We start from the raw sequence: 25,794 nt of genomic DNA, 5'->3' as shown, positions 1-25,794 counted from the left end.
CTTCCGAACTCTGCTTCATAAGAGCAGACAAAAGGAATAAAATGGATAAGCTCGCACAAAGAGAAGATATACAGAAATGACAGCATACGTTACACTCTTTGTAGCATTCCAAGAGAAAAGTTTACTGGACACGTGGCAATAAATGTGGGATCAGCCTTTCAGGTTCAATTACTTTCACGTCCTCTGTGCATTCCTGCGTACCCACCCGCTTCATTGAAACTTTCTTTACCTGCTCGTGGCATTCCCCGGCTTCCGGAATCAGCACACATTTGATTGCTTGACGTTGTCTATTAGGGACACTGTCATAGCAAGTCAAGAAACGATAAAAAAAAATTTGTGATCTGGTGCTGCCAGTGACAATGATTTGAGACAATCTCGTGCCTTTACAGGCAAGAGGTGCCAAGTTTTGTCATGAATCTGAATCTTTTGCTCACTCTGCCCCAACAACAATACAATACGCAGTATCTTGACTGCGCAGGTCGCGATTTGGACGAGCCCCAGCTCTACATACTTGAGCGAAACCTCCGCTCACCGAGATGCAAAAAAAAGAATATAAGAGGGTCGTGTCTTGAATCGAAAGTTTACCACTCCAGATAGTATAAACCATTCATAGGAAGCTCTTGAATTTTTGTGGTATGGTGGTACACAGTGGCAACTAACGAGATTTATTAGCTTTATCTAAACTTTCTTAACTTGTGTGGCCTTGAAATACTTATGCGCCACTGCTCAAAAGGAAAACGAAATACAAAAAACGTGTTGTTTTCTCTAAAGCACAGCTGATTCAAGACTAAGCGGAATTCCTCCACTTCTAAGAAAATGAACAAAACCCCTGCGCAGGCGTGTACTTTGATTCTTGCCTGGTACTCTAAGAATGATCACGTAATGTGCTGTTCTAGAGCTGCTGAGCTGTTGTAATAGAGCTTTTCTAGAGGCTATAAAACAGTGGAAAAAACATGAAACAGGTTACGCAGATTTGGCCCGATAACAGCGTTCCGGGGACGGCCACTGTATCTATAATAAAAGTGGACGCCTCAGAGGGGAGCAATGTGGAATGCGAAAGAAAAAAAAATGGGCCGAATCTGCATGTTACACTGCAAATGTCGTCGAAAGACGATAGTCTTGCGTCTGGAGAGAGTGAGCAAACCGTTAATTTGATGTTCTGCGCAAGAAAATCGGTGAATGGTATTCTAGAGGCGCTGCGTTAGAGTGCCTCGAGCATGTAGTGAAGGTGAACGAGTGCATCGAGGCAAGTTAGACACGACCGCCATCTGGCAATTATCTTCGAAAACGAAGGCGTGCGCGCCCGCGGAGTAATATGTTCACCTGTCTCGGAGGTGATAAGGCGTAGAACGCAAAGCTACGGGCAAGTGCCGCCACTGTGTCGTCGTATCAAAGCGATGGAAACACTTACCTTTTGAGCATTGCGTTGCACTGTCAGCGTGGCGCGAGAAACGCTACAGTCCTTAAAGTTACTTGTGTGTGCCTCTTGTAGTATAAAGGCAGACATACAATACATCGACATGTTGTTATGGTGCCTCAGATATGCGCAATATTGCTTTTTTTAATTGACAAGCGCACAGCTATGAAGGCTAAACCTTGAGCATTATTGGTGGGTGCTGCGGATGGGGTTGGCCGTTTGGTTCCGTTTGAGGTATCGTTAAAGGCGGACGAACAAACGAATGTAGAGACAGACAGACAGACAGACAGACAGACAGACAGACAGACCAAAATTTTTTCATCGAAGGTCCCCAAGAAAGACTATCGTCTTTAAATAACAACAGAGGGAAAGAAAGAGAGAGAGAGAGCATTGTTTTAATGGGAAGCTGGAAAGTTTTGCCTGGTTTTTCACCTGACTGACTGAGAAACAGGGAGCAAGGCACGTCTACAATAAGAATCGCTTGTCCCCGAAAGGAAAAAGGCTCCTGAACGTTCTTTTGCAGAGTTGTTCCCTCTGACTGGGGCATACGCTTCTCCCCTTAAGTGCTCTAAATGTATTGACGGTATACAGCCAGGCTACCCTTGCTTTACGAACCCGCGTTGCACTTTGCAACATATGCTGTAGCAATTTCCTGCCCTGCGCGAAAGCCCCGGGTCTCCCTCAACGGAGGAAGACTGGCACTCTCTTCCCACTAGCAACGAGAAGGAAGACCAGCTACGGGCTATCCAGAGAGCCCATGGCATGGCCGAGGAGATGCATCGATCTTCCCGTCCTGTCGTGGGAGCAGCTCACCGATGTCACCCTTTAAGGAGGTACATCGTCGTCTCCGGATCAAATAAAGCTCTTGGCCTGCCCTCCTGTCGCTGCACACACGCCACCTTATCTCGATACCCGCCTCCTCTCGCTTCTTTTCTGTTTTTTCAGCACTTTCTCTCTTGCCCTCTTCAATATTGTGGGGAATCGTGGCAGCGAGTACGGTGACGATGGATGTCACGAAGAGATGCCGTGAACACATGCACGGTAATAAATGAGGTTCTTGTAAAACGTTCAAATGGTCTATTTTAACACCAAGTACGTGAAGCATTCGTAACGTTAATGAGTTCAAGTCGAACTGACCAAATGTCGGAAGCGATATTCCCCGCCCAACGAGTGCAGCATTGCTTTTCGTATGTTACAAGAATACAATACCTGCTGAACTTGTTCAGCGTACTTCAAAGTCTCAATGACAAATGAAACCACATGTACATACACAATCAGCCTTTACAATCAGCATAAATTTCACTTTCTACAGCTGAAATGAAAAAAAGTAGACAGTGGATGAAAGGAGCAACAAGGACAAGCTGTCATGCGCCATTTACCTTTTTGCGCTTGAGCTGTAAAAATATGGAATACCAACGAGCCCGCTCCCACACATTGCGTCAGTAAAGATCACACCACCCAGCTTCCCAATTTTCGATTGATTTGTGGGGTTTAACGTCCCAAAACCACCATATGATTAGGAGAGACGCCGTAGTGGAGGGCTCCGGAAATTTTGACCACCTGGGGTTCTTTAACGTGCACCCAAATCTGAGCACACGGGCCTACAACATTTCCGCCTCCATCGGAAATGCAGCCGCCGCAGCCGGGAGCTTCCCAATTTTCGAAAACGGTATTGAGAGTGCGCGTACGTCCTAATATTTTCCACAACTCGCCGGCGCATCTATGCCACGAAAGTCACAACAAAGAAGAATTCAAGGGTCTTTTATGCAATCCCTTAAGACGACTAAAGAGTGAAAGCTATCATTGTCTTTTTAGTCGATGTATTGTTCCTGCTTCACCAACCTTATCAAGCTTTCTGCACCTAGCGTAATTTTGCGTTACCACCATGATCACATTAGCTTTGACTAAGCTACTGTGACATAAGATGACGTAATCTTGTAACGTGACGCTATAGTGATATAATCCTCCCGTAACAAAATTTGGCAACGTAAGACGTCGTCGCGACGACATATGGCGACAAGAATACACAATTTTTTGAGTTACTCGTCCTCGACGATAAAGAATGCCTTCGGTACAATTGCACGTTTTATAAGGCATCTAAGGTTTTCGCGTAAAATGGGCAAGTGCCTTACCTAGCAAACGAAAACGTTTAAATCTCATGAAACTCTCACGTGTAAAAGCTTTCAGCTTGAACTAAAGCAGACTAACACGCCTATAGTTTTTGAAGACGATAGTCTTTCTTGGAGACCTTCGACGCAAAAATTTTGGGCTGTCTGTCTTTCTTCACATTTGTCTGTTTGTCACACCTTAAGGGTACCCTAAATGGCACCAAAGGGGCCAAAAGTTCTCCAACAAACGGCCGACCGCATCCGCAGTGCCCACCAATATTGCTCAAGATTCAGCGTTCATACTTGTGCGATTGCCATTTGAAAATCAATTATTGCGCATATATGAGGCACCATAACAACGCGTCAATATTGCTACATGTATGTATATTGATATTCTAGGGGGCGACGCGTGGTTGTGCCTGACGAGGAAGACAAAGAATTGTCTCCGCTCGATCGCTGGTGAACTGGGCACGCCATTACCGCTGGTTTTGAATATATCTAATTCCCAGCCTCGTCGTTACGGCGTCTCTTCTTTTCCGTAGCATATTTGGTGGAGGTGGAACGTTCCCCGTCTTCACCACGAAGCTTCGAAGTGGCCGCACCATTCAGTCTCCGGCCATGGCTATCAATGACAACAGCCTGTCAGCGTCTCCATCTGTAGCTCCAGCCACTACATACCTGACGATGCCGACCCCCCGTGATCCAGGTACATTCTCCGCACAACCTGGGCTCGACGTCGACTAATGGCTCCGTATGTACGAACGTGTTAGCCACACACACCGATGGGACCCTACCATGATGCTCGCCAACGTAATATTTTACTTGGACGGCACCCCACGTGTCTGGTTCGACGCCCATGAGACCAAGCTCACCAACTGGGATACCTTCAAGGAGCGACTACGCGACATCTTTGGGGACCCGTCCGGTCGCAAAATGGAAGCGCGAAAAGAACTCGCCACTCGTGTGCAGTCGTCAACAGAGTCGTATGTCTCGTACATACAGGATGTGCTCGCGTTGTGCCGAAAAGTTGACGAGCAAATGACAGAGAGTGACAAGGTGGGCCACATACTTAAGGGCATCGCGGACGACGCCTTCAATTTGCTCGTCTACAATAACGTCACGACCGTAGATATGACTATCAAGAAATGCCGTCGCTTCGAAATGGCCAAAAGCCGCCGTGTTCTGCCTCAATTTACGCGGCTACCAAACACGGCTGTTACATCCACTTGCACCAATCTCGGTGCCGCACCACCCATGCAGGACAGCGTGACACGAATAGTTCGACGGGAGCTTGAGGCGTCAAGTCCGGCATCATTTCCTCCACATCCGCACGACCATGGCGCCGCACAAATGCCTCCACCGGTCTCCCTTATTCAAGCCGTCATGAGGCAGGAAAATGCAAATCTTGGTTTTCCTGTGGCCTGCTCTGTCTCCCGACCCGTCTCCAGACCAATGACAACAAATGCACCACGCCATGACTTACACTTAATTCCGCAATCCCGCAATCCGGCGGAATGGAGAACTGCAGACGACAAGCCGATCTGCTTCCGCTGCCACCGAGTTGCCCATATCTCCCGCTACTGCCGCAGCACTTGGAAGCCCTCAAACTGGAGCCAATTTTCCTCCAATCGACCATACGAGGACTCCCGTCGGTATTCGCCCAGTCGTGTGTACCCTTCTTCCGACATCCCCAACAGCCGCTCCACTGCTCGTTCGCCGCCACCTCAACGCCGCCGTTCCCCATCGCCCCAACCACGCCGCTATCCGTCACCGGTCAACTGTGGATCCTCTCGGACGGAAAACTAGATCATGCAGCTCCGGGAGGTAGTGCTGCATCGCTTGCGAATGGTCCAAATCCTCCATTGACGCTCCTCACTGATACGAACTTGATTGAGGTGTATGTGGACGGTATTTCTTTGACGGCGTTACTCAATAGCGGAGCTCAAGTGTCCATAATGAGTACTCATCTGTGTCGCCTGCTCAAAAAAGTCCTCACGCCTGCAGCAACTAAAGCCCTCCGTGTCGCTGATGGTGGAACTGTGGCCATCACTGGAATGTGTAACGCTCGTGTTAGTATTGCCGGCCGCCATGTTCCCGTTTTATTTACGGTGCTTGAAAATTGCCCCCCCCCCCGACTTAATCTTCGGCATGGACTTCCTATCGACGCATTCTGCCCTCATCGATTGTGCCGCCGGTACTCTCTGCCTAGAACTTCCTCTTCTCTCGGATTCTCACCCTGAACTTCCGAACAGCTTGTGCACCACTGACTTCTTCCGGATACCGCCTAAAGCTCTCACATTCATCAAATTGACAACACCCTCTCCCGTGCTCGACGGTGATTATATTGTGACGCCGATTACGGATGTTCTCTTGGCGCGTGACATTACTGTCCCACACTCTGTCGTGAGCATGGCCTCTAAACGAACATATTTACCTGTTATCAATTTCGGTTTCATAAAACAAGTGCTACCCCAAGAAATTTCGGTCGCCAAACTAAGGCCCTTAACTGACGACCACGTCACCAGTTTTACGGCAGACGTATGTCCCGAGCACCCACATCACTCGCAGGATGTCACGTGCCTCGATGCGACCTTACGCTCCATGATCGCCCCGGACCTCTAACCTGAGAAGTGAATCATGCTATGCCGCCTTCTGGCTTCATACCGCGACATATTCGACATCGACCACCGTCCACTCGGCCAGACTTCACTCGTCAAGCACCGCATTAACACAGGTGATTCTCATCCCATTCATCAGTGACCATACCGGGTGTCTGCCACCAAGCGTAAAATAATTCAACAAGAAGTCATCAAGATGTTAGCCAAAGGAATTATCGAACCCTCTTCGAGCCCTTGGGCGTCCCCCGTTGTGCTCGTTGAAAAGAAAGATGGCACGTGGCGCTTCTACGTGGATTACCGTCATCTGAATAGAATCGCGAAAAAGGACGTTTACCCTTTACCCCGCATCGATGACGCTCTCGATTGTCTCCACGGCGCCCGATGCTTTTCCACAATAGACCTACGTTCCGGCTACTGGCAGATTGCTGTCGACGAAAAAGACCACGAGAAGACTGCATTTGTAACTCCAGACGGCCTATATATTCGTTCAAGGTTATGTCATTTGGGCTATGCAACGCCCCAACCACGTTCGAGCGCATGATGGACTCTCTGCTACAAGGGTTCTAAATGGTCAACATGTCTTTGTTATCTTGACGATGTCGTATATTCTCCAACATTTGAGACCCACCTTCAGCGTTTGTCAGCTATTCTCGACATATTCCACACTGCAGGCCTCCAATTGAACTCATCGAAGTGCCACTTCGGACGCCGGCAAATTACAGTGTTGGGCCACCTTGTTGACGGCTCTGGTGTGCAGCCGGACCCCGAGAAAATTCGTGCAGTCACCAGTTTTCCTGTACCCCAGTCAGCCAAAGACGTCCGGAGTTTTGCAGGACTTTGCTCCTATTTTAGAAGGTTTGTGAAAGATTTCGCAACCAACGCTCGACCCCTCACAGAGCTTCTAAAGAAAGACGTCACATTTACCTGGGGTACCGACCAAGCTGCTGCTTTTTCTCACCTAATCACGCTACTGAAAACTCCACTCATATTGGCTCACTTTGACCCATTCGCTCCGACGGAAGTTCGAACCGATGCTAGTGGTCACGGAATCGGAGCCGTGTTAGCCCAGCGCCAACGGGGACACGACCGAGTTGTCGCCAACACTAGCCGCCTCCTTACAGCTGCTAAGCGCAACTATTCTATTACGGAGCGTGAATGTCTTGCTCTTGTTTGGGCAGTCTCAAAGTTCTGCCCATATTTATATGGCACTAATTTCTCTGTGATAACTGACCATCATGCGCTATGTTGGTTTACGTCACTGAAGGATCCTACTGGCCGGCTCGGGCGCTGGGCTCTGCGACTCCAAGAGTATACCTTTACGGTGACGTACAAGTCCGGACGCCTACATCAGGACGAAGACTGCCTGTCGTGCTACCCTGTCGCTGAGTCGAGCACTATGCATGACACCGACACCGAGCCTTACGTCTTTTCCCTTTCGCTAATGACATGCATCGGTGACGAGCAGCGCTATGATGCATCCTTGCGTGCTATCATTGAGCGCCTCGAATCACCATCTTCCAGTCAGTCCGATCGCTCATTCGTGCTCCACGATTGTGTATTATACCACCAACGTTTTACGCCGGATGGACAGGCTCCGCTGCTTGTCATTCCGAAACACCTTCGCTCGGAAGTACATGAACTTCATGACCTTCCGACTGCTGGTCACCTTGGTGTGTCACGCACTTACGACCGAATACGCCGACGCTTCTACTTCCCAGGGCTTGCACGCTCAGTCAGAAGATACGTTGCGGCTTATGACAAATGTCAGCACCGCAAAACGCCATCGACACTTCCCACCGGACGCCTTCAACCACTTGATATTCCGTCAGAACCGTTCTTCCGCGTTGGTTTGGACCTCCTCGGCCCTTTTCCCTTGTCTTCCTCGGGTAAAAAGTGAATAGCCGTAGCCACCGACTACGCCACGCGTTATGCCATCACAAGAGCTCTCCCAACAAGCTGCGCCACAGATGTCGCCGACTTCCTCCTCAATGATGTGATTTTGCTACTCGGAGCCCCACGGCAGCTGCTTACAGACCGTGGCCGCACCTTTTTGTCGAAGGTCATAGCCGACATCTTGCAGTCCTGTAAAACGAGACACAAGCTGACTACGTTATACCACCCGCAAACCAATGGACTCATGGAGCGCCTAAATCGAACTCTTACAGACATGCTCGCTAAGTATGTTTCTACCAACCACACCGACTGGGATCTCGCGTTGCCGTACGTCCTATTTGCCTACAATTCTTCGCGCCATGACACTGCCGGGTACTCTCCATTTTTTCTGCTGTTTGGCCGAGAACCAACATTGCCTCTAGACACCGTCATACCGTCCCCTGGAGTACCGACCAGTGAATATGCCATGGACGCTATCACTCGGGCCACTCCCGCACGCGAAATCACCCGTACTCGCCTTCTGACCTCTCAAGGGAAGCAACGGCGCTTGTATGACCAACGACACCGCGACGTACACTTTCCGCCCGATTCTTTGGTACTGCTCTGGTTTCCGACCCGTCAAGTTGGCTTGTCAGAAAAACCGCTTACTCGCAACACAGGCCCATACCGAGTCCTTCGTGTGGTTACGCCTGTAACATATTGTCACAGGTAATGGGTGTGAGCCATCAACTGTAGGTGGAATCCCTTAAAAGTGAAGAAAGAAGAGGGCTTTTGCGTCCTGGTCTGAGGGCAAGCAAGATGTAGATTCGTCGCTGTCTGTTATTACGTTCACGGCACTGGTGGAGGTGCGGGGTAAATGCGCCTAAATGCGGTAAACACACCGAGCTACTTGGAGACAGCTATAGCTCCCACGACAAGAAGCAGTCACCGCCTGCGAGAACTATCTCCCGAATACGGTCCCCTCTCTCGAGACGAGATGGCAACTTCAACTAACAACCAGGCGAGTCAAACCAACGACGCCTATTCGTTTCTCCCGCATGTTTTTCATGCACCGCAAACACCACGTTCATTTCATGGAGACATTTATGAAGATGTTGACGGCTGGCTTGACCACTTCGATCGAGTTGCCAACATCAACGAATGGGATGAAGCTCGCAAGCTGCGGAGAGTTTACTTTGCGTTAGAAGACTCTGCCAAAACGTGGTACGAGAATCACGAGGGTTCCTTTGCGACGGGGCGTGAGTTCAGCCGACAGTTTCGTGATGCGTACCGCAGCACTGAAAGGAAAGAGAGAGTGGAGCAGGCTATCTCGTCTCGGAACCAACGACCGAAAGAGAGAGTTTCGATGTTTGTCGAGGACATGCTTCGACTCTTCAAGCGTGCTGACCCTGAAATGTCCGAGGAAAAGAGGGTGCGGCATTTAATGCGTGGGGTAAAAGAGCAGCTCTTCGCCGGACTCGTGCGCAATCCACCGACGACTGTGGCAGAGTTCATAAATGAGGCAACAACAGTGGAGCGTACTCTCCAGTATCGGTCGTCACAGTATGAACGCCATGACGTGACCCCTGCTGCATGCTTTATCGGGGCTGACAGCGAGAGGCATGCCCTCGCATAGTTCATAAGAAGCGTCGTGTGGGACGAGCTGCGCCATCTCTAAGCAGTGGGACCCCAACCACCCGTAAGTGCTCTCGCAAACTTAATCCGAAATGAGATCCGACAGGTGGTCACCCCACTCACGCCAACAAGGCCTGAGGCCCCTGTGCTGTCTTATGCGGCGGCTCTGCGATCTCCTGCACCACATGGCCCTGACCCCACCATGGGGACAATGGATCAGGCTAGCCATGGATTCCAGGACACATCTTCGACTCCGCCACCCGCCTCAAGGTTTCCGAGTGCATCAACTTATCGTCCGTCTGGATCGCGGCAGAACGCCACAAAGGCCAGCGTGTGGCGTACGTCAGATAACCGTCCACTCTGCTACCACTGTGGCGAAGCGGGTCACGTCTACCGTGATTGCCAGTACCACCAACTTGGTCTCCGTGGCTTTCACCCTGATGCTCGGTGTCCGCGTTACGGTGAGCGTCCGCGCGACATCGAAGCGTACCTTGCGGGCCAGCAAGCTCCTCGCCTTGGTCAACGCCCCTAATCACGATCACCATCACCTCGCCATCCCACGTCACCTAGCATTCCCTCGTCATCTTATGCTCCTTTCAGAGGCCGGTCACCAAGTCCCCACAGGGGAAACTAGAAACCGCGGCTCCTGGGGGTGAAGCCGCGTCCCAACGAACTGTCAAAGAGCCTCCTTCGACGCAAAAACCCGACGAAGACCGTTCCGACTTTCCAGTCGTTTCCGAAAGTCATAAGACTGTTTCCGCCGACATCACCGTACACGTCGATAATCACGTCGTCACTGCCCTCGCCGACACCGGTGCCGATTATTCGGTTATGAGCAGCGCCGTAGCATCCCAACTGAGGAAGGTAACTACCCCTTGGCAAAAACCGCCGTTGCGCACGGCAGGGGGCCACCTCCTCACGCTGACTGGAATCTGCACAGCCCGTGTTCGAGTCCGTGCTTCGACGCTCACAGGGTCTTTCCTCGTATTACCTGTGTGCTCCCGTCCACTCATTCTAGGGCTGGACTTTCTTCGCGAACACGGCGCAATTATTGACCTACGAGACTTGCAGGTGTCGTTCGAGGACCCGTTTCATCCTGAACTGGAAAACGCCCGCTCATCGAAGGCTGCCCTACGTGTATTCTCCGAATCTGTTACTCTGCCTCCCTGCAGCAGCCTTTTTATCAACATTGAATGTGACCAAGACGTCCCCGATGCTGTTATTGCAGAAGGAAACTTGTCCCTACTTTTTGCACAACAAATCTGCGTTGCCCAAAGTATTGTTCAGCCCAGTAGAAAGCAGGCTTGCCTATTAGTCACGAATTTCAGCGAGGAGTATCGCCATCTTACCAAACACACTGCGATCGCATACCTTGAGGATATTGCCGACGTCCCTGGTCCCGCAACATTATTTGCTCTATAGTCGTGCGATGATTCCGGCATGACATTTGCAAGCACTCTCGACGTAAACCAGGGTCTAACGTCTGCACAACGGGAACGTCTTTTGAAGCTACTCGACTCATTTCGGGACTGCTTCGCTACGACTTCAAAAGTTAACCAAACACCGCTTGCCAAGCATCGTATCATCACCGAGCCTACCGAGAGACCCACTCGACAGCATGCCTACAGAGTCTCGCAAAAAGAACAAGACGTTATACGCCAACAGGTCTAGCAGATGCTCAAGGACGATGTCATCCAACCATCGACCAGTCCCTGGGCGTCCCCTGTTGTGTTAGTAAAGAAAAAAGATGGTACTCGCGATTTTGCATCGACTACCGAAAGTTGAATAAGATCACGAAGAAAGACGTGTATCTCTTACCACGAATAGACGACTCGCTGGACCGCATTCACAATGCTCGCTACTTTTCTTCCATGAATCTACGCAGCGGCTATTGGCAAATATCTGTTGATGAGCGCGACCGCGAAAAGACCGCCTTCATTACTCCTGATGGACTCTACGAGTTCAAGGTCCTTCCCTTCGGCTGATGCTCGGCGCCAGCTACTTTTCAAAGAATGATGGACACGGTTCTTTCTGGGCTAAAGTGGCAATCCTGTCTTGTCTATCTTGACGATGTGGTTGTCTTCTTGGACACGTTTGAGCAGCACGTCCAGCACTTACAGGCAGTTCTTCAGGCGATTCGAACAGCTGGACTTTCTCTCAAACCTGAGAAATGCCACTTTGCATTCGAGGAACTGAAATTTCTTGGTCACGTAGTCAGCCATGCCGGTATACACCCAGACCCTGAGAAAACGAAAGCTGTTGCCACATTTTCTGTCCCAACGAACAAGCGCGACCTCTGCCGATTTCAGGGACTCTGCGCATATTACAGACCCTTCGTCAAAGGCTTTTCTAAAATCGCTGAACCGCTAAATGAACTTACGAAAGACGGCGTACCGTTTGTTTGGGGTCATGATCAGCATCACGCCTTTGACACGCTACGAAACCATCTCCAAGCCCCACCTGTACTCGGTCACTTTGACGATAACGCAGCCAAAGAGCTACACACGGATGCCAGCAACGTCGGACTTGGAGCTGTACTGGTTCAATGGCAAAATCGCGTAGAGCGCGTGTTTGCCTATGCAAGTCGAACACTATCATCTTCAGAGAAAAACTACTCTGCAACAGAAAAAGAATGCTTAGCCGTTGTTTGGGCTATAACAAAGTTTCGCCCTTATTTATACGGTCGACCATTCAGGGTAGTTGGCGACCACCATTCTTTATGCAGGCTCGCCAACCTCAAAGACCCTTCCGGTCGTCTAGCACGCTGGAGCCTTCGGCTGCAAGAATTTGACGTTGCAGTCATTCACAAGTCAGGACGCAAACACACTGATGCTGACTGTCTCTCACGTGCACCAATTGGAAGTACGAACGCGGACGTGGAAGAGGACGATACATTTCTTTCCTCTGTATCAACAACCGACTTGGCTCAACAACAACGCGACGACATGAAGCTAAGCCCGCTGATTGACTACCTCGAAGGCTGAAAACGCAGCCTTCCTCGAAACTTCGCACGTTCGCTAGCCTCGTTCTGCTTCACGGATGGAGTCCTCTATAAAAAAAAATTTCGATCATACCCAGGCTACTTACCTTCTGGTTGCGCCGACCTCGCTTCGGGACGATATTTTACATGCTTGTCACGACGAACCATCATCCGGACACCTTGGCTACACGCGCACATTGAAAAGAAATCGCCGCTCATACTACTGGCCCCGCTTCGCGAAGACAGTCAAGCAGTACGTCCGCACATGCCGCGACTGCCAACGCCGTATGACTCCACCTGTCCGACCAGCAGGACTACTACAGCCTATCGCCACGCCGAAGACACCATTTCATCAAATTGGCACTGACTTGCTCGGCTCATTTCGCACCTCTTCATCTGGAAACCAGTGAATTGTGGTAGCCACCAATTATTCAACGCGTTACAGGAAAACAAAGGCCCTGCCCAAAGCTACCGCAGCCGAAATCGCACAGTTTTTTGTCGCCAGCATCGTACTTCGTCAGGGAGCGCCAACTGTGATAATCACTGATCGTGGTACAGCTTTCACCGCAGAGATGCTTCAAGAAGTGCTGAGACTAAGTGGTACAGAACATCGGAAAACCACGGGTTATCACTCCCAAACAAATGGACTCACTGAACGGTTGAACAACACCATTGCATATATGCCGTCAATGTACGTGGCCGTTGATCACAAGAACTGAGATGATATACTCCCTTGCGTAATTTTTGCTTACAATACAGCAGTCCAAGAGAGTACAGGTTTCACCCCATTTCGCTTAGTTCATGGTCCAGAGGTCACTACAATGCTCGACGCAATGCTCCTTCCCAACAACTTAAGCATGTTCAACGCGAACGCCGCATTGTTCGCTCAACGCACCGAGGAGGCCCGTCAACTCGCCCGATGCCGCATTCAGGCTCGCCAAACTGCCGACGCACACCACTACAACCTTACACACCGAGAGGTTACCTTCCAACCAGACGATGAAGTTTGGGTGTGGACTTCCATCCGACAGCGTGGTCACTCTGAGAAGTTGCTTCGGCGCTACTTCGGCCCTTACAAAGTTCTGCGCCGACTCAGTGACGTTACGTATGAAGTTCTCACCTCAAGACGTTCCCGTCGGTTTCCACAAAGTGATGTGGTGCACGTGTCAAGACTCAAGCCATATTTCTCGCGTCATCCATCGAACGTGGACTAACTTACCATGCATTGACTATTTTTTGTCACTTTGGTTTCTTTTTGATTGTCTTGTGTACTAACTCCTTTCTTTATTGAGTACTTCTATGACACCAGGCCATTTTTTTTCCTTACCACGGAGTTGTTGGGTTCCATGGTAGCATCTTTTCTTTCTCATTTTTTTCTTAACGCTAATTACCAGCATCGAGCCGATGCTTTTCGAGGAGAGGGAGTAATATCACAGGTAATAGTTATGAGCCATCAACTGTAGGTGGAATCCCTTGGAAGTGAAAAAGAAGAGGGCTTTTGCGTCCTGGTCTGAGGGCAAGCAAGACGTCGATTCCTCGCTGTCTGTTATTACGTTCGCGGCAATATGAAATTGGTCCTGCCACCCCGTTGCCTTCATGTGCCCAACAGGCTACCGATATTGTACATGTTACGCACTTGAAGCCCTACAACTCTCCTAGTGACGTTGACATCTAAATGCGCCAAGACGGCGCTTGCGCTGCCGGAGGTTATGCTACATGCATGTATATTCATATTCTAGGGGGTGACGCGCGTGTGTGCCTGACGAGGAAGACGGAGAGTTGTCTCCGCTCGATCGCTGGTGAACCGGGCACGCCATTACCGCTGGTTTTAAATATATCTAATACCCAGCCTCGTCGTTACGGCGTCTCTTCTTTTCCGTAACAATATTATGTATGTGTATTTTTTGCTAGAAAAAGCATACATAAGTTATTATAGGGACCGTAGTGTTTCTCACGTGGCGCTGACCAGGCAACGCTCGCACAAAAAGGCAAGCGTTTCCATCGCTTTGCTAAGACGACACGGCGGTGGCACCTACCCTTCGCGTTGCGTTCTACACCTTATAGGGCGCGCGCGCTTTGTTTTCCAAAATAACTGCCAGATAGCGCTCATCTCTTACGTGTTACGTGACTTGATGCACCCGTTCGCCTCCGCTGCACGCTCGAGGCACTCTAACGCAGCGCCTCCGGATTACCATTCATCGATTTTCTCGCGCAGAACATCAAACGTTTTGTTCACTCTCTCCATGCGCAAGACTACAGTCTTTCGATTATATTTGCACTGTAACATGCAGATAAGGGGCCAAATTTTTTTTTTATTTTGAAAGTTTTCTTGGCTTCGTTACGCAACTTTAAACAACTGGTTATCCAGAACAAATGGGGCTAAACATATCGTTGTGCGGACAACATTTGTACATATCTTTAGTCCCACTTCATAACGTTTCGATTAATGAAAAAAATATAATCCATTAACATTACCTCTACGTACATAAGGTCTGCCAAATTTTAAAAATTACGAACGCCTTCGCTGTGACATAGACATTTATGATAGTCCTGGTTGAAACGGTAGCTGCTATTTTATATATAGCTGCGTGTTAGTGTTAATGCCGAAATCTTGAAAACATTTTTTCATGATGGGTAATCATACTGAAACGCACCACGTTGTGTAACTGTTCTTTACATGTTTGCAATAGCGCATTATCTCCCATGTACATAATTTTTGGCGCGTAGTAAACACTGAGGTTAAATTCAAAATATTTTGGAAGTTACACAGAAGAATTCATGGCCGGTACAAACACAGCAGTGTGTCTACTAATGTTATAAAACTTGTACAAATATAAAAGACGTTCAAATAAGTGACTCCCCAACAGAACTAATGCAGATGAATAAAATCCCTACTTTGGAATCTCGACGCAAAATGAATAGGCTAAAATTTCTTTTCCAATTATCACACGGGAATATCAGACTCGAAACATCGGCCTTCCTGACTCCGTTATCATCGCGTCCCACCAGGAATTACCATTCTGCAAAGTTCTCGCCTATCACAGCGCGCACTAACAATTTTAAGTATTCTTTTTTTCCGCGCACTATAACCGACTGGAATAACCTCCCGCATGAAATTCTTTCATCTGACAATATGCTGAAATCTATTGATCAAATGTTTGACTTGTAAAATTTTGTATTAATATTTTACAGTGTTTTCAAAATATTTTGTATTGTCTTGTTTATTGTTTTTACCTCGCTAAAGATTGTATAATTGTTTTAACGGCTCTGTAACACCCCCACTCCTGCTTGGGCCCATTTGTGGCCTGCTGTATTGTATAAATAAATAAATAAATAAGTATCGTAGTGTAACTGCCATGTGTCATACGGTAACGTTAAAATGTTTTTGGGGCGAAAATCCTCTCAGTCTAACCTTGTGCTGCGTGTGACATAACAGAGAGAAGAACAGGCCAGAAAAAAAAAGGTAGTCAGTATGTCTCGAACAATTTAATAAATGGCGCGCTGTCTCATACAGGTACGTAAAAACTGCAGTTCAGTTAGGATATTCTAGATGGCGATGTGCCGTTACTCTGCGATTGGCTGCTGCTCGTGTTGTGCCTGGGTGCGCGAGAAAGGAGTGTCTCACGCATCTTCCTGGATATTCGCCGTATATACGTGGCGGATCGTCGGTGGGACATGGCCAAAGCAGAGCTGAGGGAGCGTTGAAGACGCTTCCGCTCGGCTTTCTTGGCTCCCGTCTCATCGGTGTTACACGCGCGCCATCTGCATTCTCGTACGTGATCTGACGCATGAACATATGCACGAACGGATGTACACCTGGACCGATGGATGGACGAACGCTTCGCCCCACTTATCATCATTGGCTTCATGTATATGCTGCAATTTTTCATCAGGACTGCTTTTCGATGTAACCTGTTCTTTTCCTCAAGTATTAATAAAGACCCAGCTTGCTTGGTTTATTTATTAGGGCCCATTAAGTAATTTTGTAAATTGTTTCTGTTGTGTGATAAATGAAAGGAACTATACATTACGACTTTCTTAACATTACCTCACTCTACAATGCTCCGCTACAATGTCTTCTCAAGCATAAATACTATTGTTGCTGGGCTTGTTGCAAATGTCTTTTAGCGCAAGGTTTAGCCGGAAAACTACAACTGATAAAATTATGACAAATGAATTGAATTAATCGTGGTTACAACAACGTTTTCTATATATAATTCAGTAATAATATCTTCGTAACGTCCGCACTTGAAACCCTGCCCTTAGGGCAAGTGACACGTTACCGCAAACCCTCACTCACAATGCGGGTCTTCTGTATTCTAAAGATGCAATTAATGCGACTACTTATCACTGGCGTTTCATTTGCCAGCGTTCTCATTTTGTCAGTGAATTGATTTCTACGCGTCGGATTGATTCCTCGCAACTCGGAGGCGCTTATAATTTAGAGCTTGACTATGCGAATTCTTTAAGCGTGGTTTGGCTAGTGGCAATACTCTTGGTGGGCTGCAGTGTGCTCGCATGCCTCGGTGAGCTTGGTCTTGCTCTGCTGACGCGATGGGCATTCGCTGTCAGTCTGATGCACCGGCCCCATGCGCCTCTCTCTCGTGCTTCTTCAAAGCGCTGCTCCGTGCGTACTTTCGACCACACACACCACACGCGTGGTTCTTTTCGCCCGCATGGGTAACTAGGTGCTCTTTCAGGTGGTACCTCCGCGCGAATGTCTTTCCACATTCGGGACACCGGTGGTAGCATTCAGTGGGGTCCAAGTGCTTGAGCTTGTGGTCCGACAGTGCGGACGAGCTGCGGAAGCGTTGACCACAGACAGCGCACTCGTATGGTGTCTCCAAGGTGTGCGTGTTGAGGTGCGCATACAGCAGGTCCGAACGGCCGAATCCCCTCAGGCAGACCTGGCACACGTATGGCTTGTCGCCGGTGTGTGACCTTTCGTGCCTGGTGACCTTCGTCCTGTAATGATAAATGCGGTGCGTTTATTCGTATTGCACCTCATATCCGCTTTCCCGAATTCTTCACGCAGAGTTTGGAGACATCCAGAATGGAGGAGGAAGGAGGAAACGAGTTGCAAGCAGGGTGACAACGAACGCAGATCAAAGGCAGAGATCACTGGAATGCAAGCGCTGCCTCAACTCCTATGTTGCTCCTCTTTATCTGTTGTTATTTTCGCACTGCTTTCAAGTTTCGGAAGGCGTTGCTTTTTTTTCGTTTCTGGTTTGTTCTACTCATACACTTTATAACTAAGGGACTGTTTCTGTTCACAACAACGCATAGAACTGTTTATATTCTCAAGCAAGTTCTTTAGCAATAGCCAAACACTTGGAAGAATTATCATTATACACATTATTATAATTTGTGCAACACTGAAGCCTTTCCGAAGAATATCAATGGACTGCTACTGTAACAGCAATGACTGCAGCCTACCTGGGCCTCTTTAAAAGTCTTTAGGCACTGCCTCATGCTTAGCACTCTGCTGCCGCCTTTTGTGGTATTCATTTTATTATTGCATTAGACCAGCAGTTGTGAACTCTGAGTCACACCAGATTTCCTTATCTCGCAACATGCTTTTTAGGTCAAGCAGGAAATCAAGTTGTTAGATTAAGCTATATCGATACATTACAAATTAGTTATTGAAGGATCCCAGTTTAGTTCCATCGTCATCTGCAAGCTGCCGAAAGCACTCCTTCATGTTCCAGCTTCTTAAATTAGTGAAGCTAGAAAGAAGCATGTGAGCATTTTGAAGATTGTGAGTGAATGATAAACAACCACATTTATTTCAGATGCATGAGTGAATGATAAACAACCACATTTATTTCAGATGCACGACGAAAATTTTCGTACGTCCCGAAGCTTCCTAACGAAACCATTGTTACCCTTGCTAAGATTCCTGTCCGACATGGCAACTTGAGTGCACTTTGAAGGAGCGTACTTACGCCCACAAAGTGGCATTTTTGGCGGTGTGCTGCAACCCCAAAAAAGTGGAGGGTATTTTGGAAATGACGGCAGTGACAATTGGCGGACTTTAGCGCAACATATACTTGTTATTTTTGCGCCCGTGTCTCATCGTCGCACCACGTTGTCTTCGTAGAAGTAGCACCTGTAGCACATCAGCGCTAGTGTTTTGCAAGTGTACAATTGTTTTCTACTTCTCCAAAGCTCACAATTAGAATAATGACTGATGCTATGCGAAATAATCTTATGACCTTTCTATCTGATTTAGTGATGAAGCATCAGGAGAAGCTGTGATAATAATCAGAGTATTTCTTTTCCAACTTTTGAATATGCATTTTCTTCCATTATTGATCAATGGGCATGTGACTGCAACATTTGCTCGCTGTGTATAGTGTCTTTTCCTGGATGTGTAAGGAGAACTTTTATATAGGCTGTTTCATGTAATTCCAATTGAAGATGTGCTACGTTATCAGCGGAGGCCAACAATGTCTTGCTCATCTTCATCCTTCCGCGTGTTCGAACGCATATTATTGTGATAAGAATCTACATGCATCTAATATGCCAGTCCTGAGCTGACATATATTTGACCATAAATGGCTTTTGAACGCTTATCATGTATATATGCTTGAAAACAACGTATTCCATGTTTTAAAAACGTTTTAATTCAAGTGGTACCTATTTTTTACCTATACAAAGAGGGCCTTTCACCTAAAACAATTGCTATACTGTGTTGAGTTCCTCCAGTGCACTAGCATTTTACTTACTAACTTATTAACTAACTAACTAGCTAACCGACGACAGCTTACTAAATGCACTTTTTTATTGTTGTGTCGACACGAAGATGTATGGTGACATGTAAACAAAGCAAAAAAAATGGTGTACAGTGGTGGTCCATCAGAAGTATGCGAAATGGGAAAAGACTACTGGACACAAAAGTATAGCTAGAGCAAGGCCAAAGTTAAAGGATGAAACAGGCTTGAATAAGTAGAGAGCAGGAAACACTCAATGCAAAGACACAATAACTGGTACAGTCAAGAGAGGCACTCACCACACATACTTGTGTACTAAACAATTCCTATAAATCCTACGCATTGCGGGAATCGATTTGATTAGAAGATTTTCCAGATTTCAGATTTTTTATTTATACGAATACAAGAATGTTACATGTGTTTCGTAAACAAAAGGAGGTCTCAAAGTAAAGCAGTCCAAGAAGCTTACAGTTCCGCATCTTCGGCCTCTAAACCCTGCATTACAAGTAAGAAAGACGTCTTCGAGCAAAAATTGTTCTTTGGTGATCGTAAGCTCCCATGGAACATCGAGTACATTGCTGTATAAATGGCAGCTTCTTCCCCAACTCAACGTCGGCCCCCAAGAATAAGCGTGGGCACCTGTTTTATCGAAATAAAGCCCATTCTACGCTGTGTGCTCACCCACATCTTAAGCTGCGTTCGTTGAAGGTTATTTGTGAGGACAAGCAATGTTTTGATAAAGCTTGTCGGCTCGTAAAAGCAAACATGTAATGTTTATTAGTTTGTCACAGCACCTCAATCGTTGATGCCTCAAGTGAACTTTTCATGCTTACTAACGTCATCACAGGCAAGGAATGAATAACTTCTGCTTAGAACTCGTCTACTAGCTTGAACATAAAAATAATAGCTGTTACTCCTACGACTTCCAAAACGTGCGTATGTCAGATTCATTAGGCATTAGTTGACACATAACCGCCTCGGTGGAACAGTGGATACGATACTCAGCTGCTGACCTGAAGGTCACGGGACCAATTCTGGTCACGGTGGTCGAATTTCGATGGAGACTAACTGGTAGAGGCCCTTGTACTGTGTGATGCCAGTGCACATTAAATAACACTAGATGGCCCAAATTCCCGAAGTCCTCCACTACCACGTCTCTCGTATTCATCTCGTGATTTTCGGACGTGAAGCTCCAGACATTACGTCACATTGTCCTACACTGCGCAATCTTGTGCAAACCACAAGGAGGACACAACAGCAAAGTACATCAGTCTACTTGGTAGGATGAGGATAGCGGCATGACGTTAGGATTGTGATGACACCTGAGCCAGATGCATTAACACGACGACGTGCGCTGCTATGAATACAAGAATAAAAATGGCACTACCTCGTTTTGCACTTTATTCAGATGTGTCGCTAGACAGAAGACTGTTTACTGAACTGGCAAAACTAACCTGCACCGCTGGGGATTATTGAGAGCAGTAGTATGCGTCAGTTATGACTCAGGAAAGGGTAAAATGATTCTTCGTTAAAAAACAGAAGCCCTTACACTACCGGCGAAATGGAAGCAATCGTGGCTGGAGTGAATGCGTCTTGAATAATAATAATAATAATAATAATAATAATAATAATAATAATAATAATAATAATAATAATAATAATAATAATAATAATAATAATAATAATAATAATAATAATAATAATAATAATAATAATAATAATAATAATAATAATAATAATAATAACAATAATAATAATAATAATAATAATAATAATAATAATAATAATAATAATAATAATAATAATAATTATAATAATAATAATAATAATAATAATAATAATTTATGTTAATATAACACTATTATTATTCTATATTACTTTTACTTCCCAACGTAACGATATAATTATGAGAGAAGCCATAGTAGAGGGCTCCGGCAATTTTGACAATCTGGTGTTATTTTGTTTGCGCTGACATCGCACACAACACGTGCCTCTACCACTTTGTCTCCACCGAAATGCGACCGCATTGGTCAAGGTCGAACCCGTGACCTTCGGGTGAGCAGCCGCGTACCATATCCACTGTTCCACCATGACGAACCAAATAGGCCTTCGCCTCTCTCCTAAGGTATCCTTCGCCTCAGCGGACCCTTTCTACGCACCAGCTGCGAAAAAGGAAGAACACCTAAACGAAGTGTTACAGCCAGCGCGGAGATCATCAATCTCTTCCTTTCCTTTGGAGCGGAAATCCTTTCCAGATCTGCACAGCGATAAACTGGGTGGCATCAGATAGATCTCAGACTCCTTGAAACTAGCTCCATCCCGTCGCCGGCCAGTACAGTCCTGTATACGAACATTTGTCCCAACTGCCCAACTGCTCCCTCATTTCATATGGCGGTGCTCCCACTTGCACGTCTCAACAAGGAAGCATTACTTCAACGAGACGGACTTCTCAGAGTTCATCGCAAGTCCACACCTTGCGCAACAACTCGGGGTGGTCCAGGAACCCTGTCAAGCGACCAAGAAGCTTTGGTTCCTAACCCGTCGCGGACGCTGCCCTTGGTCTGTTTTTAGGACACGCCGAGGACCCTAATGAAGTTCTTCCCAGGACTTAAATAAAGTTCATCTGTCTGTCTGTATATCTTTGAAGCTTTCAGCACTCCGTGTGAGGCTGACTTCCATGGCTCCCGTCCATGTGTTCTCTTTCTCGTTTTTGTTCAACCCGTGGTGCAAGTATAGGGCACATACGTACAAAGGCTTTTCTTTCTTTTTGCGAACACACATAACCCTGACGATGACACAAGTAAGTCAATACAATCTTCCCTTAAAACCAGTTCAAACCTAACCTGTCCTTGCCGATGTATGGACAGTAGGAGCACTGCAACCTTTTCTTCCCACGAGGCGTTTCTAGGTGCTTGTACTGGCGTTCGGCATTCGCCTCCAAGGAGAAGAGACCCTTGCAATGATCGCTGCTCACGAACGGCCTACTCCTGGATTCATTTGTTGCTGAAAATTAGGAGAAGTGAGGCTGTTTTCAGCAATTATATTGGTGGAGATTTGTTACATTCTTGCACTAAACGCAGAGGAGAGGCGTGCGGTAGAACCTCGCCTCGACTTGCTCAGCATGGCATGAAACTTCGGAGCACTCGACTTGCTCACTCCACAAATGGCTCTTTCACTTTACAAGAAAAGACCCTTTTAACAATTTACGCATAAGTAAAAAAAAACAAAGTGTTCACTCAATTATGTTTATGGCATATTGGTACTAAATACTCTACATTGCGAAAGGGAAGCCAAATCATGAGCGAAAGTGCTATTTTTATCAAATGTTTTAGTTTTACACAACTCACCTGCTTTATTTCTTCTTACCGTGTTGCACTGCCCAGTGAATTCACATGTAAGCTCCATAATATAACTAAATTAGTCATGTGAAAATAAGCACTTGTTATCATAATAAACATTGAAAATATGTCATTTTGCGACATTGGTCAAAGTACGAGACAAGAATAATAAGCTGTCAACCGAATGAAAAACGTCGTCTTGAGGCTAAGTAAAAAAACATTTAAGAAATGAAAGCGATAATTTTAAACCTATTTTGCATAACACATTTTCATCCTTCAAGGAACACTAACTAAAAATTTTAAGCTCAATATGTGGCCTTCCCTTGGTAGCTTCCAATGCATGACTTTTTTCTTTGAGCGATGCTTCAATCGCGTCCGTAACGAGGAAGTACGGCCAGCGTACGAAGGCTCAAAGAGCCGTTCAGCACCCTGTGACATCGACAGTGCTGTGACGCGTTGAACGAGCCCATGACAACAGCCATGTTGTCTTAGTGGTGATGAGCTTGCAACGATAACGTCGACGATCTCGGTGTTCTCATCGTGGTGCAGACCGGTGTCAACACCTGGCAACGACTTCACTATCATGGTCGAACTTGGTTCGTCTCAGTACCTCGTCTTCGACATTATCGCGTGCCCATGTCATTCGTTCAGGCACAAAAGTTGCGTAAGCTATCGCACGCAATGGTTTATTCTCGATATAAGTACCAGAGAACGAACTCCGTGGATGCGCGTGATAACGTAGCCACGAGCGATACGTAGCAAGTGGGATGCAAACTGAATGCATTCGACCCGCCGGTCAGGCAGACTGGAAACAGAAGTTTACTAGTGAAACCGACGCGCGCTACAACTATCTCGAACTGCAGCAAGCGTATCATTTTCAACGCTCGGTGGCATTGACCTCAGTCTAAGCGAGCCGAGGACACGCGTTGGAGCGTTGAAGTTAAAGGTGCTGACAGCTGTTGATTGATTTGTGGGGTTTAACGTTCCAAAACCACCATTTGATTATGAGAGACGCCGTAGTGGAGGGCTCCGAAAATTTTGACCACCTGGGATTCTTTAACGTGCACCCAAATCTGAGTACACGGGCCTACAACATTTCCGCCTAGATCGGAAATGCAGCCGCCACAGCCGGGATCCGAACCATGCTGACAGCTGTACATCTGTTTCAATTACCGCAAGAAGCAATGTATGAGCCGCCCACAGCTCTCAAGTTCGTTCATAAGAGCTTTGAAGCAGAACTATCTATTCAATTTACATTTCCGGCGCACATGCCTCAGCGGTGGTGCATTCAATTGGCCTTAAGCGGCGAGAGGCTGGGCTGTTGTGACGTTGATGGGGACGTTGGGAAATCGCGCAAGCACGGACACCTATATCCTCAAAACACCGAAGATGCGCGGAGCGTCAGTGTGAAATAAAACTGCCGGAAGTCCACTAAAAACAATTATACGCGTACTTTTTTTTCTAGCAAAAGAAGTTGACGTGCGAGAAATGTTTGGTTTCACCAATACGCTGAGTCATGTCGCTGTTGGTTGTCGCAGCGGTAATACCTTCACGACTTTCATAGCCAAATTAAAATGTAATATATTAGTCGTTTTCATTGGACAAAAGTGTGCTCATGACCACTGATGAGAGAAGCCACTGTCGCATTCTGGCCGCAATTGAAACACATTTTTTTCGAGTGGTCGATTTTCTCTTTAACTATCTAATTAGTGTTGGTTATCATATTTCCTACGATGTATTGCAGTGCACACATCTGTCCTTTTTTTTTCATTCGTGTACTCAAGTCTACTTTTATAAGCTCCCACTAGGAGCATAAATGTTAGCACTAGTTCACTCAAGACTCCTTCCTCATATGTGTAACGTAGCGAAAACAACAGTAACCATAGAAATTAGGCTGACACAAAGTGTGCACTAAATCTTTCGTTAGCTTCTGAGGTTTAACAGTCCGAAATGCAATGATGTTAAGGTTTCATGCGCTAAAACTTGCGTACTATTGTCCATTGGCCATATCATCCAGTTTAACTGAATTCATAGCGAAATTTTCGCAAGGGTACTTTTGTTTGTAGCACGAGACGCGCATTTAGAGATGCGGATTTTCAACCAGCCGACTGTGCGAAATTGGGACGACACTTACCGAGCTCTACCGTAAATGCGTTGTTCTGGGAGGAGCTAGAGCTGGGACGTTTTGAGCTATCCAGGTCTTCATCTCTGTCCATTTCCAGGAAGCGTTCACGCTTTGTTTGTTTGTTAGTTGCTTGTAAGCACTGGCACATACCCACTCAGAGGGCTTGGCCATGAGAGCTTGTAGTAGCCTGTATGTGCTACACTGATTGAGAGACTATTATGAAACAACAAAAAAGAATAGCAAATTATCTTTCAAAAATAAAATAATAATAGACTAAAGATGAATTATTAAGAGAAAAAGAGAGCCAAAACTATATCAGAAAAGAGAAATTTTGAGTAGACCAGACAGTTCAGTTTACCTCATTCTATCGAAATTGAATGAATGTGGGAATTTTTTTCACGTTATCGATCATATCACGAGAATTCGTCAAGAATATATTTAAACAGGCGTTAAATTGACATGCGTTTAGATTCTTGAATAAAATTGGATACGCATGAAATACGTTTTTGTGGCAATGTCCCAAGCCGGAGGCGCCGAAAGTGAGAACATTATCTGCAGTCAAATTTACACCATTTATAGAAAGCGAAACAGCTAGAAGTATTTCCTAATTAATAAGTAGTTTCTACATGATATAAACTAATGTTCTATTGTTCCCGTTTCTTTGCAAAGTGGGCACAGGGAAAATATCGCCAGACCAGCTCTGTGTAAATAAAAGTTTAATGGAGGAACACGACAGGAAAGTTTGGTCAAAATAAGTTCTAACTTCCTAAATTGACGCCGCTGAAGTTTTGCAGGGATATCTCATGTGCTGACAGTCATTTCATTGAGTAATATTTTCTATATTATTCGTATAAATAGCTAATTTTGTATATCTCATCGACACTATGTATTCTCTTTCTGGGAGTACCAAGATCAGAGAATCATCAAGCGAAGCTTGGGCCAATGAATCGGCCATTTCATTCAATTGTATGCCACAGTGCCCTGGGAC

General features: G+C 46.6%; 1 non-coding gene across 1 annotated transcript; it reads right to left on the bottom strand.

The window, feature by feature from the left end:
* Positions 1 to 16,926: 16,926 nt before the first annotated feature.
* Positions 16,927 to 22,815, bottom strand: LOC119169798 (uncharacterized). The gene is made up of 2 exons (XR_012893746.1): positions 22,187 to 22,815; positions 16,927 to 17,595 (listed from the first exon to the last, which is right to left on the bottom strand). It is a non-coding gene; the product is annotated as an uncharacterized LOC119169798 (transcript).
* Positions 22,816 to 25,794: the final 2,979 nt, after the last annotated feature.

Source organism: Rhipicephalus microplus, chromosome 2 (assembly GCF_043290135.1).
Source record: "Rhipicephalus microplus isolate Deutch F79 chromosome 2, USDA_Rmic, whole genome shotgun sequence".
Lineage (NCBI taxonomy): Eukaryota > Metazoa > Arthropoda > Arachnida > Ixodida > Ixodidae > Rhipicephalus > Rhipicephalus microplus.
Note: the sequence above shows the minus strand (reverse complement) of the source record. Positions and strands in the feature narration are given on the sequence as shown.